Below are 17220 nucleotides of genomic sequence, written 5' to 3'. Positions count from 1 at the left end.
TGTTTTTTCAGTGAATTTATACAGTTTTTTAAAACTATTTCTTAATTTTAACATCCCTGTAACCTTAGCTTTTCAGTGAACTTCTGTTTTTTTTTAACATAAGGTAATATTTAATTACCATTCGTTATCCAAATGCCGCCATGCAAGGCCTTTGGCCATGAGCGGCGAGTGGTTGGCCACAGTGGCCAACACCCTGCATGCAGCCAACCCCACGCCGCGCACAGCAGGGGGTTGCCCACAAGGTAAAGCTTCTGGCCAATCCCTGTGGCCAACCCCCCTCCAAAGGCAGCAAACCCACGGGCCCCCTCTCTGGGCCACTTTTGGCCCTACGGATCCCACCCTCAAGGACCTGGTGCTTTTTTTAGGAGGAGGAGGGCATGGGCTCCCCTCCCCGGGTTGCTTTTGGCCCTTTGGCCCTAAGGACCCCTTCACTCACGGCCCACCATTATATTCATGGTGGAGGGGGGTATGCAGCCCCCATCTCTGGGCCGATTTCAGCACCAAGGTCCTCATCTCCAGGAGCCTGCCCATATTCTAAAGGGGAGGCGGTCACAAAGCCCCCATACCCTGGCAAATGCTGGCCCCGGGGACCCAGCGCCCAGTGCATTTTTTTAGGGGAGGGGGATCTTGACCCCCCTACCCAGGCTGGTTATAGCCCCAGCTACCCTATCCCCGTGGCTCACCATTATATTTATGGGGGAGGGGGACACACAGCCCCCTCCCCAGGCTGATTTTAGACCAAGAGATGCCCTCCTCCATAGCCCGGTCTTATTAAAATGTGGGAGGGGTACCTAGGACACCCACAATATCCTTGCTGAGGGCTGCGGGGCCAGAATCAGCCAGGGAAAGGGTCCCCATCCACACCACTCCCGCATAATAATCCTAATTATTCCCGCCCCCCCCGGCACTGGCCAACCCAGGGAGCAAAATAAAAACAAATTCAGTAGAAAGCGCTTGTTTTTTTAGGATTTTACCACGGACCCGCTGTGAATTCACGGCAACATAAAAATAAATGTTTATAGCCCCAAGAGGAGTCCCTGCGAGACCCAGTCAACAGGACTAGGGTGTCAGGGTATTCCTACCATGCCCCCTTGTGTTTCTTTTTCGTTATTCTTGGGAGTTAGTCCCAGTCCCGAGTCCCAAGATGGCTTCCATCACTTACTGGTTGAAGTGGTGGCAGCCAATCAGATCGCAGCATGAGATATGTTGGATCCGCGGACCATCCGCATCCCTAGATAAAATAAATCTTTTTTTTAATACTTAAAGACTATTGGACGGATTCACACCAAATTAGAAAAGCACTGTTTCTGGACCAAGATCTAGCTTTCTGCCAGATTTGGTGTCATTCTATTCGGCTGGTCGAGCTGAAGTCGCAACTAAATTCCCTAGGGGGAATTGCATAGGGAAAACTTGTTTTAAAACTTCCGCCCTTTTTCTTGGCTCTCCATTTGATGAAGCACCCCGAAAACTTTTCAGAAAGGAGAATAAATCACTGGCACACTGGTTTTGAAAATTTTGGGAAAATTCCTCAAAGAGCCCCAAAGTTATTAGCAAAAACAAAAAATGCTTTTCCTATATACACATAAATATATATAAATATATATATATATATATCTGTCACACAAAGTAGTGAGGCCCTTTGCTGCAAATGACGTTTATTTCTCAGGTACAGCAGCGCCTTTTTACATCTTCTATCCCATCTTCTAACGTTTCGGCTAACTGCCTTGCTCACAGAAGGAAATGAATAACTTGCAGGTGTGCTAAGGCGCGCTTTTTCAAAGATGAAACACGTGACTGGACTTAAGCTACTATAAGCCCCATAGTGCATTGTCTTAATGTTTCACAGTTCAAACTGAAAGTCCTCCGATAATTTTTACCTTGGTGGTACTTTTCTTTTAAACACAAGCACTGATCTTGATACGGGAAATACTGAAGTCAGTCAGGTGAGTCGAAACAGTGTTTGAATGCTGATAAAAATACGAACTGGAAAATCAAACACCACTCGCAGCATGATCATGGCAGGAAATAATCCTGCCTGAATCTCTTCCTCGCGCCATCCTTTTTGCACCATTGGCTTCACCTCAGTAGGTTAGGTGCGCGAGTGGATCAGGCTCCTCCGTTACTATGCACCAAAAGTTCCCACGTTACTGGAGCCCAAGATCCTACAGAGCGGCTTCACAAAGAATGGGCACGGGGCAGCCCATCAATACATCACTGTCACACAAAGTAGTGAGACCCGTTGCTGCAAATGCCGTTTATTTCTCAGGTACAGCAGCGCCTTTTTACATCTTCTATCCCATCTTCTAACGTTTCGGCTAACTGCCTTGCTCACAGAAGGAAATGAATAACTTGCAGGTGTGCTAAGGCGCGCTTTTTCAAAGATGAAACATGTGACTGGATTTAAGCTACTATAAGCCCCATAGTGCATTGTGTTAATGTTTCACAGTTCAAACTGGAAGTCCTCCGATAATTTTGACCTTGGTGGTACTTTTCTTTTAAACACAAGCACTGATGTTGATATGGGAAATACTGAAGTCAGTTAGGTGAGTCGAAACAGTGTTTGAATGCTGATAAAAATATGAACTTGAAAATCAAACACCACTCGCAGCATGATCATGGCAGGAAATAATCCTGCCTGAATCTCTTCCTCGCGCCATCCTTTTTGCACCATTGGCTTCACCTCAGTAGGTTAGGTGCGCGAGTGGATCAGGCTCCTCCGTTATGATGCACCAAAAGTTCCCAAGTCCCCAAGAAGTACTCCACTTAAATACAAGGCAACGCAAGATTCTCTGTTTAAAAACTTGTTGGGATGGAAAAGTTTGGGACTTTTGAGTTGGGATGAATATAAATTCATCAAGAAAGAACATCCATTGGTGCCGTACATTTATTTTATACCAATTAAGTCCACAAAAATATAAGTGTACCACCAGGCAGGCCAATTATTGCGGCCTGTGATGGACCACTGGAAAACCTTTCCAAATACATTGATTATTTTTTACAACCCCATATGAAGAATCTTAAGTCGTATGTACAGGATACGAGCGACTTTTTAACAAAAATTAAAGACTTATCCTGGGGTTCAGACTTTTTGCTTGTAACACTAGATGTATGCTCTCTCTATACATGTATAAGACATCAAAATGGGTGAGAGCAGCTGAACACTTTCTTAACACAAGACCGATGATCTATGCGCAACACACTCGGATGCTATTAGACATGTTATCTTTTAGCTTGGAAAACAATCAATTCCTTTTTAACGGCCAGTTTTACCAACAGGTACAGGGTGTCGCGACGGGGGGCCTGTTTCTCCCCCAGCTATGCCTGTTTGTTTATGGGCTGGTGGGAGGAACTGGTCCTCATGCGTCAGTAAAAGCATGTTTATACCACCAAAATTGTCTCTTGGATGCGCTTTATAGATGATCTTTTTATTGTGTGGCGAGGAAGTGAGGAGAGTGTGGTAGAATTTATAAATGAAATTAATCAAAACGATCTTAATCTTAAATTCACTTTTAATGTCAGTAAGTACTCAGTGACCTTTTTAGATGTTCAAGTCTTAATAAAAAATAATGTTTTAACAACTACCCTCTTTAGAAAACCAACGGCAGGTAATACACTTTTACATGCGTCAAGTGCACATCCTCCACATTTAATTAAAAGCATCCCCTATGGGGAGATGCTTCGCATCCGCCGAATCTGTAGTGATCCGGAGAATGCAAAAATCAAACAAATGGAGAGCGGCGACAGGTTTTTAGCTAGAGGGTATAGCCCCGGAATAGTGCAGGCTGCCATGAAAAAATCCCAAGAAAAGTCTAGGGAAGATCTTCTTGTGTATAGTTCTAAAAAACCACAGCTGACTATACAAGATAAGAGGCAACCAGTTAGGCCTATTTTAACATATTCCAAACAGGAAAACGAATTGAGGAGCATTATCAGACATAATTGTCACTTTATTCAGGATGATCCAGTGATAGGTGACTTTATGCCCTCCAATCCGTCAATCTCCTTCAGAAGATCTATGAGTATGGGAAATATGTTGGCCAAGAATAGCCAGGAACATTTTCGGAAAGACATATGGTTAACCACTAGAAAGGGATTTTTTAAGTGCCTATCGTGTAGAGCATGTCAATTTGGGAGCAATACAAAAACATACACTACAGCTTTCTCCAGAACTGTCAGGGAAATTAAACAACATCTAACCTGTAAGACGGAATACTGCGTCTATGTTTTGGAATGTGACTGCCATTTAAAGTATGTTGGTAGCACAAAGTAGGCAGCCCATAAGCGTATTCTGCAGCACTTAAGGGCAATATCTAACAAGGATCAGAGCTACCCAGTTGCGAGACATTTCCAGGCAGTACACGATAGTAACCCAAAACATCGTCGTTATTTTGCCATAGAAGCTATACCTGTGGCAAAAAGAGGGGGCGACAGAGAGGCTAAATTGCGACGCTTGGAAACAAGCTACATTTTGGAATTTGATTCCAAGTCTCCGGGTGGGCTCAATGCAACAGAAGATCTCCACACATTTCTTTGAGGACTCACATATCTATCCACAATATTTTTGAGGCTCGACCATCTATCTAGTCGATTTGAACTAAGATGTTATACATGATGGTTTTATTATGCAAAATATAGATGCTATGATGGGGATTAAATGTTTTTTTTTAATTGTCTTACCCCAACCAAGACCATTTTTAGGAACTATATCTTTGCACTAAATCTATTTGTGATCCAGGTCTTGATGATTGGTTTTTAGACAGGAGGGTAGTTTTCTTATCTTTATGTCTTTTTAACTAGTCATTTTTTAGTGGGGTCCCTGTGTATTCGATATTTATATTGTTCTTTTATAGGTCATTAACATAATTTTTGTCCGCACGTCTGAGTAAGAACTACAAATTAAGAGTTGTCCTATGGTTGGTATACTTGAAACACAAAGGATTTATGTGTGTGTATACGTGTATGTATATATATATATATATATATACATATGTAATTCTATGTGTGTATATGTATATATATATATAATAGAATTTAAGTTCTCTGCATTGGCACTTTATTGGCACAAGTCACCTTATTTCCAAGTACTGTAGCATGATGTCACTTTAATAGTTTAATCAACTTAAGGTAGGGATTGCAATAAATGGCAACTACTTGAGTTTTCGGAAGTATAGAAATAGCATGGGCTATCAAGCAGAACTCCGTATAATAGTAGATTGATTACCATAGGGCAATGGTCAAGACAGATACCATACCCTTTAGGTCAACCTCTCATCAACAAACTATTGACTTGTGAAAATGGATATATTTGGAAATAGGTAATTGGCCTATTTGCTATATTTTCAGGAACTATTGCCCTATGTTTTTTTCTGGTTTTTTTGGACTATATGGGGGATAAGACCTTTAATTCACCTTCAGGGAGCACGTTAAGTTTTTGTCACTTTTTTGATTTATTAATTACACCACCTGTGTATGGTAGAAATTGGGTCAGGAATGCATTTATGCCTCTATATATATAAAAAGCACATATTTGTCTAGGTAAATTGTGATCTATTTAGACCTGTGATCATTATGTCATCAAAAGCATTTAAGCTTATATGAAATTGACAATATTTATATTTGGATAAAAAAACTTTTATTCAATGACCTACCACAAGTATTTTACAAATATATTTTTTATATGTTCATGGTTGGATGTATGCACTGTCACTTTAAAAACTGGGGATGAAGTCAAGCGCAGTCATGTGATCAAGGCCGCCTGCACGGCCGAAACACGTCAAGACAAAATGCTGGAATAAATAATTGCACTATTGCTGGTCTGCACTCGTTATTTCTGTGCGAAGCAGAGGGCGGTGTCACGAGTTTGAGGTGATATATATATATATATATATATATATATATATATATATATATTGATATATTTATCTATATATATATATATTGACAGTCGCCAGTGGGCAGTTGTAGTTAGGACCATGTTTCAATAGGAAAAGTGTTTTCTGACTCGCCTATTTTGCTGTCAGATTAATCTTCATGACATTTTCCAAAAAAGTGCTCCTGTGAATCTTGTTGTTCATGGAGAGTTTAAGGGTTATCTATGAAGTTGAGGCCAAGAAAAAGGGGGGGGGGTCCCATGTTAATTCCCATAGTACATTTAGTCAAACCTGCAGCCCGAAGCACTGGACGGAATTACACCAAATTTGACAGAGAGATAGATTTGGTTATGCAGATCATGCCTTCAGTTATTTGGTGTAAGTCTGTTCAATAGTTGTTGAGTAATTTAAGAAAATAAAGATAGTGATATCTGGGGCTATTCGTGACTATTTTCGAGCATCGTAGTGACTTCTCGAATGCACACACCAACAGGAGTGCCATAATTGGCTGGCCACAACCTGAGCAGAAAGTTGCGGCTGCCATTTTAGGAAACGGTACATGGTCCTGGGGCAAATAATTTACAACAGAGTGGTATAAGGGGTCATGGTACAGGTACCCTGACCTCATGATTAACATATAGGGGTGTTATTGAGAGGAGCTATGTGTCCAAAAAAAATAATCTTCACATGATATTTGCAGATTTATTGCGGCCCTCCCATGTATCATTGCAACAACTCTGTGAATATCAGCAAACACATTTTGAAAAAATATATATCTACAGACTCATTTAGACACTAATGCATTCACTTATAGATGCACTCAGAGACTTATGCGGCCACTCAAAGACTGACTCAGAGACTCATACACCCACTCACAGTCCCACTGAGACATCCATGCACCCACTCACAGACCCACTAGAGACTCATGCAGCCACTCACACTCACTTATAATCATGAACACCCACCCACAGACCCACTCAGACTCAAGCACCCACTCACAGACCTACTGAGAAAGTCATACACCCCTCATAGATCCACACAGATTTATGCACCTACTCACAAGCCCGGAGACTTGTGTCCCACTTATGCACTCATTCAATTATCCATGCACCATGCATGCACTCATTCAACCATCCATGCTCCACGCATGCACTCATTCAATCATCCGTGCACAACTCATGCACTCATTCAATCCCCCATGCATCACTCATGCACTCAGTCACCCATGCACCCATTCAATTATACATGCACCACTCATTCAATCATCCATGCATCACTCATGCACTCATTCTAACAAGCAAACCTGTGACTGGGTCTGAAGATGGTACAGCATAGAGGTTGTTCCACATGAATATTTCTTACCACTACCCCAAAAAGATTCTTACTGCACATGGTGCACTTTACCAGCTTGCCCACAGTTTTAGATGGCCCGGACAGGATGGTAAAACATGTCTAAGTAATACTCTCCTTTCTTGTTGATGGCTCTTCATCAGAGGAATCCCCTCTTCCAGCTCCTTTCTCATGCTCCTCAGACTGGAGATCCATTCCTTCTGCTCCTGCTGATGCCATTTTATTTGATAAAAAAGACAACAACAAAAACTGGAAAACAGGTCTGTATTATAAAGTGCAGAACAGCTCCTGGAATACTGCTAACTGCAGCTAGAATATTCAAGTACGAAGAAACAGGTGGAACCTTCATTTGAAGTAAAATTAAAAGTGTCTCTTCTAATCACATCTCTTTGTTTTGAGGTCACATGATCTTCACATGTGTACCGGTCATTGTGAACGCCGACTTTATCATGAACAGCAACGTCGCTGCGAAAATGTAAAAACAATGTAAAAAAAGAGTTTTATAATAACATTGCTTACAGAAATACAAGTTTCTATAGTATAATTTTAAAATACTGATGACAATCACTAATTAGAATACCTTTATTTATGTGTATCATACTTTAAAAAAAATCATAATATTCGGGCTTAATCATATCATCAGAAGTTAAGTGTTGCAGGGTTCAGCGTTGTCGAGAACAACAGAGTCATCGCAGAGACTGGCAGCATTGCAAACAGTAAAGAAAATTCATAGAACTAAAAATTATGGGAAAAGAAAAAATAACTCTACAGTAAAAAAAACATCCATATGTTGAAACCTTACAAATACAAAATAAAAAAACAAGAAATTCACTGAAAGAAACAAAGATTACAGGGATGTTATACTTAAGAAATAGAATTTAAAAAAACCTTAGAAATTAACTGAAAAAAACAAAGGTTACAGGGACGTTATAGTTAGGCTTGCATTTCACTTGTACAAAATCAGTGAAATTCAGCAGTTATAGTTACCTGAGCTAACTATAACTTGCGCCCCTGCAATGCACTGCTTATGACCTCTCAAGTTTTTATGTGTTAAACATATATACTAGGTACAACGAAAGTTAAATTAGTATATTTTCTGTACTACAATTGAGTAATTCCTTTTTTTAACATAGTTTATGTGAGGCGGTGTGTGACTGTGTGACTTTTAAGCTGTTGTAAATTCAAAATTGTATTTTGTGAATTGCAATGGTCTAACTATTTTGTTGGCGTGTGTTTAGTATTAGCATGCCTCTGCTGAATTCTTCTTATATTTTCCTTCATTACACCCATTTTTAAATACTTATTCCCCGTGTTCCCACTACTCCCCTTTTTGACTTTCACATTTAACACAAAGTAGCATGCTCGTGTGTGGGGAGATCTCCGCCCTCTTTGAGATTATCTCCTCCGCGCACAAAAGAAAGGAGAGACGTAGGCAGAGGTGGGGGCACAGGTCTCCAGCCATACTGTTGTAAAATGCACTTTGTAGAACATGAGAAGTATTACTGTAGTATTACATTCAGACTACAAAATGCAGTTTGTGAATAGAGACCATAGTGTCCTTGAATTAGTGTCCCTGTGTCATCTTGTCCGATTGTCAGGACACGGACTGAAAAACCACTAACCTTAGGAGCCAAACACAGCGGGAGCGATGTACAATGCTACTTAACCCTATCCTCTGTCATGGAATATCCTGAAAGTACATATCTAACACTCAAACAGGTAACACCATTTTGGGGAAAGGGAAAAAAGGGACAAAAGAAACAATAAAGATGCAGCAGTAGAAACACACGATGAGGAATTGGCTTGGAGTTGTAGGTTTCAGTCCTATTCTCTCTACTCCAGCTGTCTAGCCCTGTGTTCCCTGTAGCAAAACACAAGACCAACACTGTTGTAATGTCTACAGTAATTGTTTTGGTAAGACTTAATAAGAGCTATGTTTAAGTACTTCTTTTAGCATTGCCGCAATCATCCTCATGTAAAAAACATAAAAGTCCCCCAAAATAAACCAAAGAAATTAATAAGCACGCTGCCACTTGAAAATACAGCGCTAGCACTCTTAGTCTATAAAATATCTGCACCACAGTCCACAGAAATGTAAGCAATTGTACTTAGCTGAGTGGCTGTAAGCCCATGAATTAAAATATATTAATTAGCCCCCCACTTTCGTTCTTTAAGGACTTATGCCCTGCTCACTGATATCCTGCTGGAGTCTACTTTTTTTCGCCCCCACACTACCCCAAAGTACCCACAAGGGAAGTGACAGCACCATACCATTCGCCCCCACCAACCACGATGTTTACCTCTCTCCCTTTCCCACCTCCTATCTCATGCTCTCCTTCGTGTCCCTTTGGTTCCATCCTTCCCAATCTTATACAACCTTACACATCACTGATTTGTACAACCTTACACATCACTGATTTGTGGTTCTGAAAACCTACAGCGGCTAGATCTAAAAAGCCACGTCGAGGCCTGGAAGCTCTAAATGAAAGTTAAATACTGATGTTTCTCCGTCAAAATTTTTAAAAGCAATTCAAAGAGCATGGGATAACAATGCCTGGATAACGAGTGCTGGAATACAGTACCAAGGAGGAGAATGGTCCAGAACGTGTTATAGTTCGATGAGAATTAAAAGTTTTGTATTTCTGCCATCTAGTGTCCAGTTTTTAGAATGCAACTGCACCAAAATAAAGTTATTAGCAATTGCAATACGCTTTGCTACGACGTCTACGAGCACTCCGGGCTTTCCAACGCAATATTTACCAAATAAGAGAACACAAGCGTGGGACTTCCAGAAAACGTGCCTTTATATGTGATGATCAGAGACGCAACTAGAGCCAAATTCCGGGGGAGTGGGGGCTGTGGGGCCTTTGGGGTGATGTAATGAAAATTTCGGGGAGAGGTCGGCTAATTCTTCCAGCAATTGGCAGAGTGGGGATGCACAAGCTCTAAGAGGGGGTGTAAAAACAACAACATAGCTGCCAAGGTTTCAGGTTGCCTATGTGGGACATTTTCATAATTTTAGTGAAATTATGAGTGATATTCAATAACTATGAGTGGCACTTTCTCACGAGCAAAATCGAGCAATGAAGACGAGGGAAACATCAGAAATTGCACCCTTATGAGCAGTTGATTATGAATTTGTAACTCTAGCGTTGAAGGAACAGCAAGCTTTTTTTCAGACCAGGCTCTAAGGATTTTCTGTTTCAATGTCTAGTGCATTCACGATTAACCATTACTCTGCTTGTTTGGACCAGAATGATTAGGGAGAATGCCTCAGAGTTTATTTTGCCCCATTTATGCTGTGTTTCTTCTACTGTTCAACATTTTTTTTTATATCGTAATGGAACAACTTCGGATCTCGGACGGATCTCATTTTCTAATAACTATAGTAGCTGATTACATCTCCTTTAGGCCTCTGTAACAGGAAGCGATGGTGTTAACTGGGAATATGTTCTGATTATTTAGGAGAATCTCCGTTATCGACTGCTTTGTTTAAACCAGAACCCTATTTTAGAAGAGACTGTAATAAATCAATGCAGGATCGACAATTTCAACTTGGAATGCCTCTTCATTTAGGTAACATTTACAAGTGATGTGAAGCACTGCATTACAGCGCAAAATGTTAGCACTTAATCTCACAAAGTGATCATAAATCAAATGTGGAATACTCACCACATTTGAAAAGGACATGGCACACAGTCTTCAAAGCCTTTAGGCTCTCGGCATTTCCTATCTGTCTCACCGTTACTGGACACAGCCCCCAGGGAACACCGACCCCACACGCAAGCATGGGAAGGCAGCACGTGCCGAGGAGGACAGTCCTTTTTTAGGTCTCTCCTGAGCCAGCACTTTAGCGCTGCTCTGGCGAGAGCTTTAGTAAACGGGGGGGGATTTGGAAGTGCAAACTAGTGCTTTTCAGGCCTCCAAATACAGTGCATGTGCGCCGGGCGTGCGCACCATTTGGCAGCCTACGTGATCATTTTGTGGCCGCTTTGATGTTCTCAGTGAGCCGTGCGGCCACTGAGAACATCAAAGCGGCCACGAAAGTGCACACCATTTGCCAGCCTGCGTGCCTCACTCCCCTTAAAGGGCGCAATATGCCCTACCCCTTCCCTTATCCCACTTCCTGCTTGTTTAGACTAGCTGCCCTCTCGTAATACAGACATCACACAAGTCTCCGAGGTCTCCACTGCATCCCATTAAAAGGCACTCACTGATCACGTCTTGACCTCATGAGCCACTATATGTCTGTAAATTGTGCCACTCTTACATTACCATCTTTATGAACTCAATTCTTCCAACATGTCCTTGATGAATGATGCCGTGTGCGTAGCTTGCGATAATGTTTCTCACATGTGTACTTGTCAAATATGATGCCTCTGTTTCGGTTTTATTTCATGTACTTAATTACGAATATAATTTCACTACTGTACTGTTTGGCACTCCGTGCTGATTGCTCTGTACTTGCTTATGTCAAAATGCCAATAAACAAATAAAAATATAAAAAGTGTAATTTCGCAAAATTTCTATGATGTTTTGTGAAAAGATCATGCAATTTTGCACACCCTAATCCCATTAATCTGTGTTCCCTACCAGAGGAGAGTGGCCTCCTCTACAATCTACTGATATTCATAGAACATTTGTGCACTTGTACTACCGTTTTCTCTTCGGCCCGCTGTTTCAGCCCACACCTAAATACTGCAAACTTTGGATTTATGGAAGGGCAGAGTTTTCTTTTTAGTAATTATGTGAAGGTTTTGTTTAAATATTTTGGAATTACACCATGGCACACATCGTTTTAAGCTTGCCATTTGTGGTTGTATTTATAATGCGTCTGCAATCTGTCAGGTAAGGCATTACTGCCCTTTATGAACAATAAAACAAACAAGCATTGGCATAGCCAATAGGTCTCGCATTTGAGACATTATAAGTGTTTAGCCATGCAACAGTTGATGTTGCACCAAGGATATTGTGCTGCAGAATTAAATACTTATAAGGTCCGAAAGGCGAGACCTATTGGCTATGCCAATGCTTGTCTTTAATAATGGCAGCAGCAATTCTAGATGGCCTGGGCTGGCTGCAGCAGGCATTTGAAATCGAAAACATCCTGCTTGTGCCACTGGAGCCTGTCAGTCCACATGAGGCAACTATCACAAAAAGAGCCCATAGATCCAGGGCAGAAGTCTGGTGTTTCGGTGTAATTCGTCAGCCATGTGCTTAAGGGGGATCCCATTTAAGGATGGTTCCCCTCACACACCAAAGGTGTCATGCTTCATCATAGGGGTGCCTCCTCGCATAAAGAACCTGGTCTCAATGCGGGCAACAACCCCCATGCTGAGAGGGAGGAGCTCAGGGATGTTTTAGGTAAGAAAGGAGGGTTAATCTAAAACCCTATGTGAGCGTGGTGTGCTCAGTGTGGAGTGCAGTGATAAAGTGTAAGTGGTTAAAACTGGCTACATGGTTAGCTATATTGCAAGCTTAATTCGGCTATCTTGTGACAGGATTAAAAAAAAAAGCTGGTGATGCGGCTGCCGTCATTAGAGACAATTGTATCAGTATATGATCAACATGTTTCGGCCTTTGGACCTGTCAAAGTGTCATGGCCTTCATCAGGATCATCTAACAGCTACTGCAGCTAGTGAAATACATGCACCAGTAAAATAATGTGCAGCATAGCAACAGTGTAATATACTGAACCAGTGGCCCTGAAGTTCAGTAGGCCCACCGTTGAAACCTGTGATAATACAAAAAGACAACATTTTGCGCTATTTACAGTGATCAACAGAAGCGAAAAACACATGGTTGAACCACAACACAACCGATAGTCACTATGGTCAAGACACTGGACCTAGTGAGAGCACTATATCCACATGATATGTGATAAAAGAATGCGAGACTCACTCACAAATGTTAGAGAATTTGCAGAATCTGTCCTGGCCTATTAGCCAAAGGTACATACGCCGATCCAACCTAACATAAAAAGGCAGTGGCATTAGAGAAAAAAAAGAAGAAGTCAAGGGGATAGTTAAAGGTCACATATGCGTGCCCATGAGAGAAGAAGAGCAAGTAAAGAGGACCTGAGTTGGTAGAATAAATTGTGTGCACAAGTGATCTGCACAACTATTGTACACTGTGAAGAGTGTGTAACAGAACCAATACACCCCAAACAGTCAGTTCGCGAAAGTGAGGAAAACTAGTGTTATCAGTTCACGTGCGGTGAATCTGAAAAGGTCAGATCACACGAATGAGTCAACCCTGTAGTGTGGAAAAGAGGATGGGGGCGGTTGTACCCTCTAGTAATTGACCCAAGGCTTGACGACCTGGAGGTTGTGTTGGGCATGGGTGACCCACCAGTTCCACGAGCGTGCTCTATGAAGGCGGGGCAGTGGCTGTCATGTGCGGCATTGCCCTCCGTTATGCACAGTGATGGGTATGGAACAGACTGTCCCATCGGGGGGGGGGTTCAAACCTGATGAGGCGGTGATGGAGCTCACAGAGGGTAATAACCCGTTCTTGTGGGATAAACAGGGCGTGGAAAGTCCTGTCTGGGGAACATCGCTGGGTCGCCAGAACAATGGGACCAAGGGGCATGAAGGGGGCAGAAAGCTGAGTAGATACAGTGGTCTATGTCAGTGCCGGCACACAATAAGGTGCGCTGTAGCACCACCTCACTGGCAATGCCGAGAGGAGTGCCGCATGGAAATTGATGACTCAGGGCGGCATGCAGTAGCCTAGTGTCTGAATAGGTGGGCATGCGAATGAAAGAAAGGAAAGGGCGTGAGGATCACTTCCCGCTCAAATGTAGCATGGGGTCCACAGCCGTATGTCCTTGCGACAGGGACGGAGCTGTTCCCAAACAGGCGTCGGAGGACAGGTAGGATGCAGTCCATCCAGACTGGTCTAAATGACAAGAACCAAGACGCACTTAGTTCTCTCAGGCAAGGTGTGCCTAGATTTTGTACCATGCGATCACGGTATTTACGCTCCTGGAGTGCCTTTTCCATCTCCTTGGTGACTTGGATATCCATTGCGTAGCAGAAAAATAACAATCAGGATACCTGCTATTAAAAACAGGATCAGCGGCAGTCCTCCAAAAATGTTTCCAAATACAGAGAGTATAAAGTTTGATATAACTCCGAGAACCGTTTGAAAGGTGCTTAATATTCCAGAACCTATGGTCTTAAATAGGTGGACGATGCCTGTCGTATCAGACATGTTAAAGAACGATTTACCATTTCTGTGAAATGGAAGGGGCAGTTCGTACGTATGAGTGCCTGTATCTCTGCTGAAGATCTTGCAATCTGGAGATCAAAAGTCTCTCAAGCCGAGGTTAAGGGCATGGATTTCTGTAAAAGCATGGCTTTCATTCTGCTCAAAGCATCAAACCGTATTACTGAAACATTTAGCAAAGGCCATAAAGGTGCCTCCCTGACTGTATATGTTGGTGGCAATAATACTTTCATACAGCAAGTAACCCTGGAGCTCACGGTTACCAGATATGCGATGCAGAGAAGCATCCCACTGCAACCTTGATCGTTCAGCATCAAGTAACTCCCATTCGAAAACAGCCTGAGCACTGGAGTGCTCATGGCAGCTTGGGCACCCCTCAAGTGACAGGATAGGTTCGCTACTGAACAGTTACTGGCCCCATGCAGCATTATATTCTGACATATGAGTGATCCACTTAAAGCGTCCTCACAGTTTGTAGCGCTCAAAAACACTTCTCTATCCCCACTCCGGCATCGAAATCTGTACAGTAATTCCCAAGACTCCTTGATAAATTCCCTACCCATTTCTTCATATCTGCCTGCCTGCTTTTGTTCAAGGCAAAATTGAAATTGAAAAGTAGTGACCGGTAGAGTTCTGTGGCCATGGATTAACCATTCTGTGAATGGCGATTCTGTCACTCTAAAGGCTAATCTATCCAGTTTTTCAATACGCAGCATTGTATATTTTGCACCCCTTTGTGCCATCTCTATCTGTTTTTCTGTTAGTTTGTATGAAGAAAACAGAGATGTACTGTTGATGAAACGCCAAGGCACATAGCCTGCGCGCAATGATTGCAGCGTCCAGCTTAACAATATAATAGAACGCAATTGAGATTGTCCGTGTTGTAATATGGACAAATCCTGTTCCAATTTATCTATTGCACAAGATACAATGTTGTCCAGTGAATATATCCTGGAGGTTAGTGTAGTTAAAACATTGTCAACCATGGCTAGAGCTTTCTCTAGGTTTATATGATCTATTTCACATAATCTTTCCGCGGCCTCTTGTTGTGATATGTTCCAGATTTCATAATAGACAGCATAATAGAAATGTTCCTGGCGTGGCTTTCTATGGCTCGATAAAAAATCCTGTAGATCTACATCCTTTGTAAGCAAGGGTAAGTGTTGTTTCACCTGTGACAGTGTCAAGGTTTTTAGCCAATTGAGGCATAGCTTCCCAACACTGTATGATGTCACTACCGCTGGATGTTCTCTCTGTACATATCGTGGATCTGGCCTGTGGATATAAAACCCTTCAGTTTTACCCATGAATCTTTTCTGGCCTCTATTGGTGTATATGGGCCAAATGAACCATCCCTTCCAATCAAGGTCTGATTCATTTTACTGCATGATCTCATTTAACGTAATCCCTACTTGTGATGTTATGTTACTCTCGGTGTGTGATGGTGTGGGAATCCAAGCTGTATTCAAGTCTTTGTTATTGGCTATTCCAAGATAGGACGTTTGTTGCACAGTTTCATTCAAAAACATGATTTGCTGAGGAATGAGGCATGCTCTAAATAATGCCTCTGTCCTCTGGACCTGCCAGTTTTTAGTACCCCAGACAGATTTTAAGTCTATAGTGTCTTTCCATAAGTCGAAATCTTGTTCAGACAACTGGGCCATAAACGAAGCAGAATAAATCTGTTTGGTGTTTGTCAACATATTTTTCTGTGCTGGTGTTTATAACAACTTTATAATAATATGAGGCTGGGTCTGACGTGTTAAACACTGTAAAATATGGACATTTCTGTGCAAATGTTTTTGAACTTCTTTTCAGCTGTGTTGAGCAATGTTCCCATTGGTGTTATGTGAAAACAGTTCTGGGATTAGGAGATTTATGCAGAAAATGATGACCATAATGTTGATAGCAATACATTGTTTCAAAATCTGAATGTGTCTTCCAACATTCACTATTAAAAAAGGCAGCAATTGTTTCTAAATCAGACAACATATTATTTACAGTTTCATAATCCCAATCATCTGAAAATGTACTGGAGGTAATGATATCACTCAACGATATATTAAACAAATGTGGAATTTTTACAAGTTCGATCGGACCAAATATATCGTAATCAACCTTGTCCCACACTATACCATCAGGTATAGGAATTGCTGTAATGTTCACTGATGACAAGTCTCTTTGTTCAGGATGTGATGATTGGTGAGGTTTCAGAATCAGATTCACTTTTTGCCCTGCAGAGCTTTGTCCATTTATAAGCATTCTAAAAATAGTTACTAAGCCTATCCCGAAAAGAAAGAAAAGTATCCCGGTAATTACCCAGAGTTCTAATCAAGGTGATACCAGGCAAGTCTTTTTAAGAAAGTTCAGAAAGTCTTTGATTTGCTGGTTGCGTGTTTTTTGGGCTGACACCATTTCAGGCTCACTTGGATCCAAAGAAAATGTATCAAGGTCTATGAAATAGCCAGATGCTGTTTGATCAAGTTTCGTAATTTCCGCAGGTCTAGTGGAAACTGTAGCTTGCTCTCTTTGAGGCATGTTGATGTAGATATTTGCGTTTCGTTGAGTTGAAATTTGTCTTTAATTTTGATTTTGACCCTGATTAAGAACTTCAGTTTTGAACGGAACGAGTTCCCTGGCATTATTGCATAGTCCATCATTCCATACAGGGGACTCTTCAAACGTGATGAGTCTTTCTGTTTGAACTTCTTGTATGGTAGCAAGAGGTGGTGTTGGCTACTCCGGAGTCCATGAGGCCTACTATTCAGTA

This window comes from Triturus cristatus, chromosome 5_2 (genome assembly GCF_964204655.1).
Source record: "Triturus cristatus chromosome 5_2, aTriCri1.1, whole genome shotgun sequence".
In the NCBI taxonomy this organism is placed as follows: domain Eukaryota; kingdom Metazoa; phylum Chordata; class Amphibia; order Caudata; family Salamandridae; genus Triturus; species Triturus cristatus.
Note: the sequence above shows the minus strand (reverse complement) of the source record.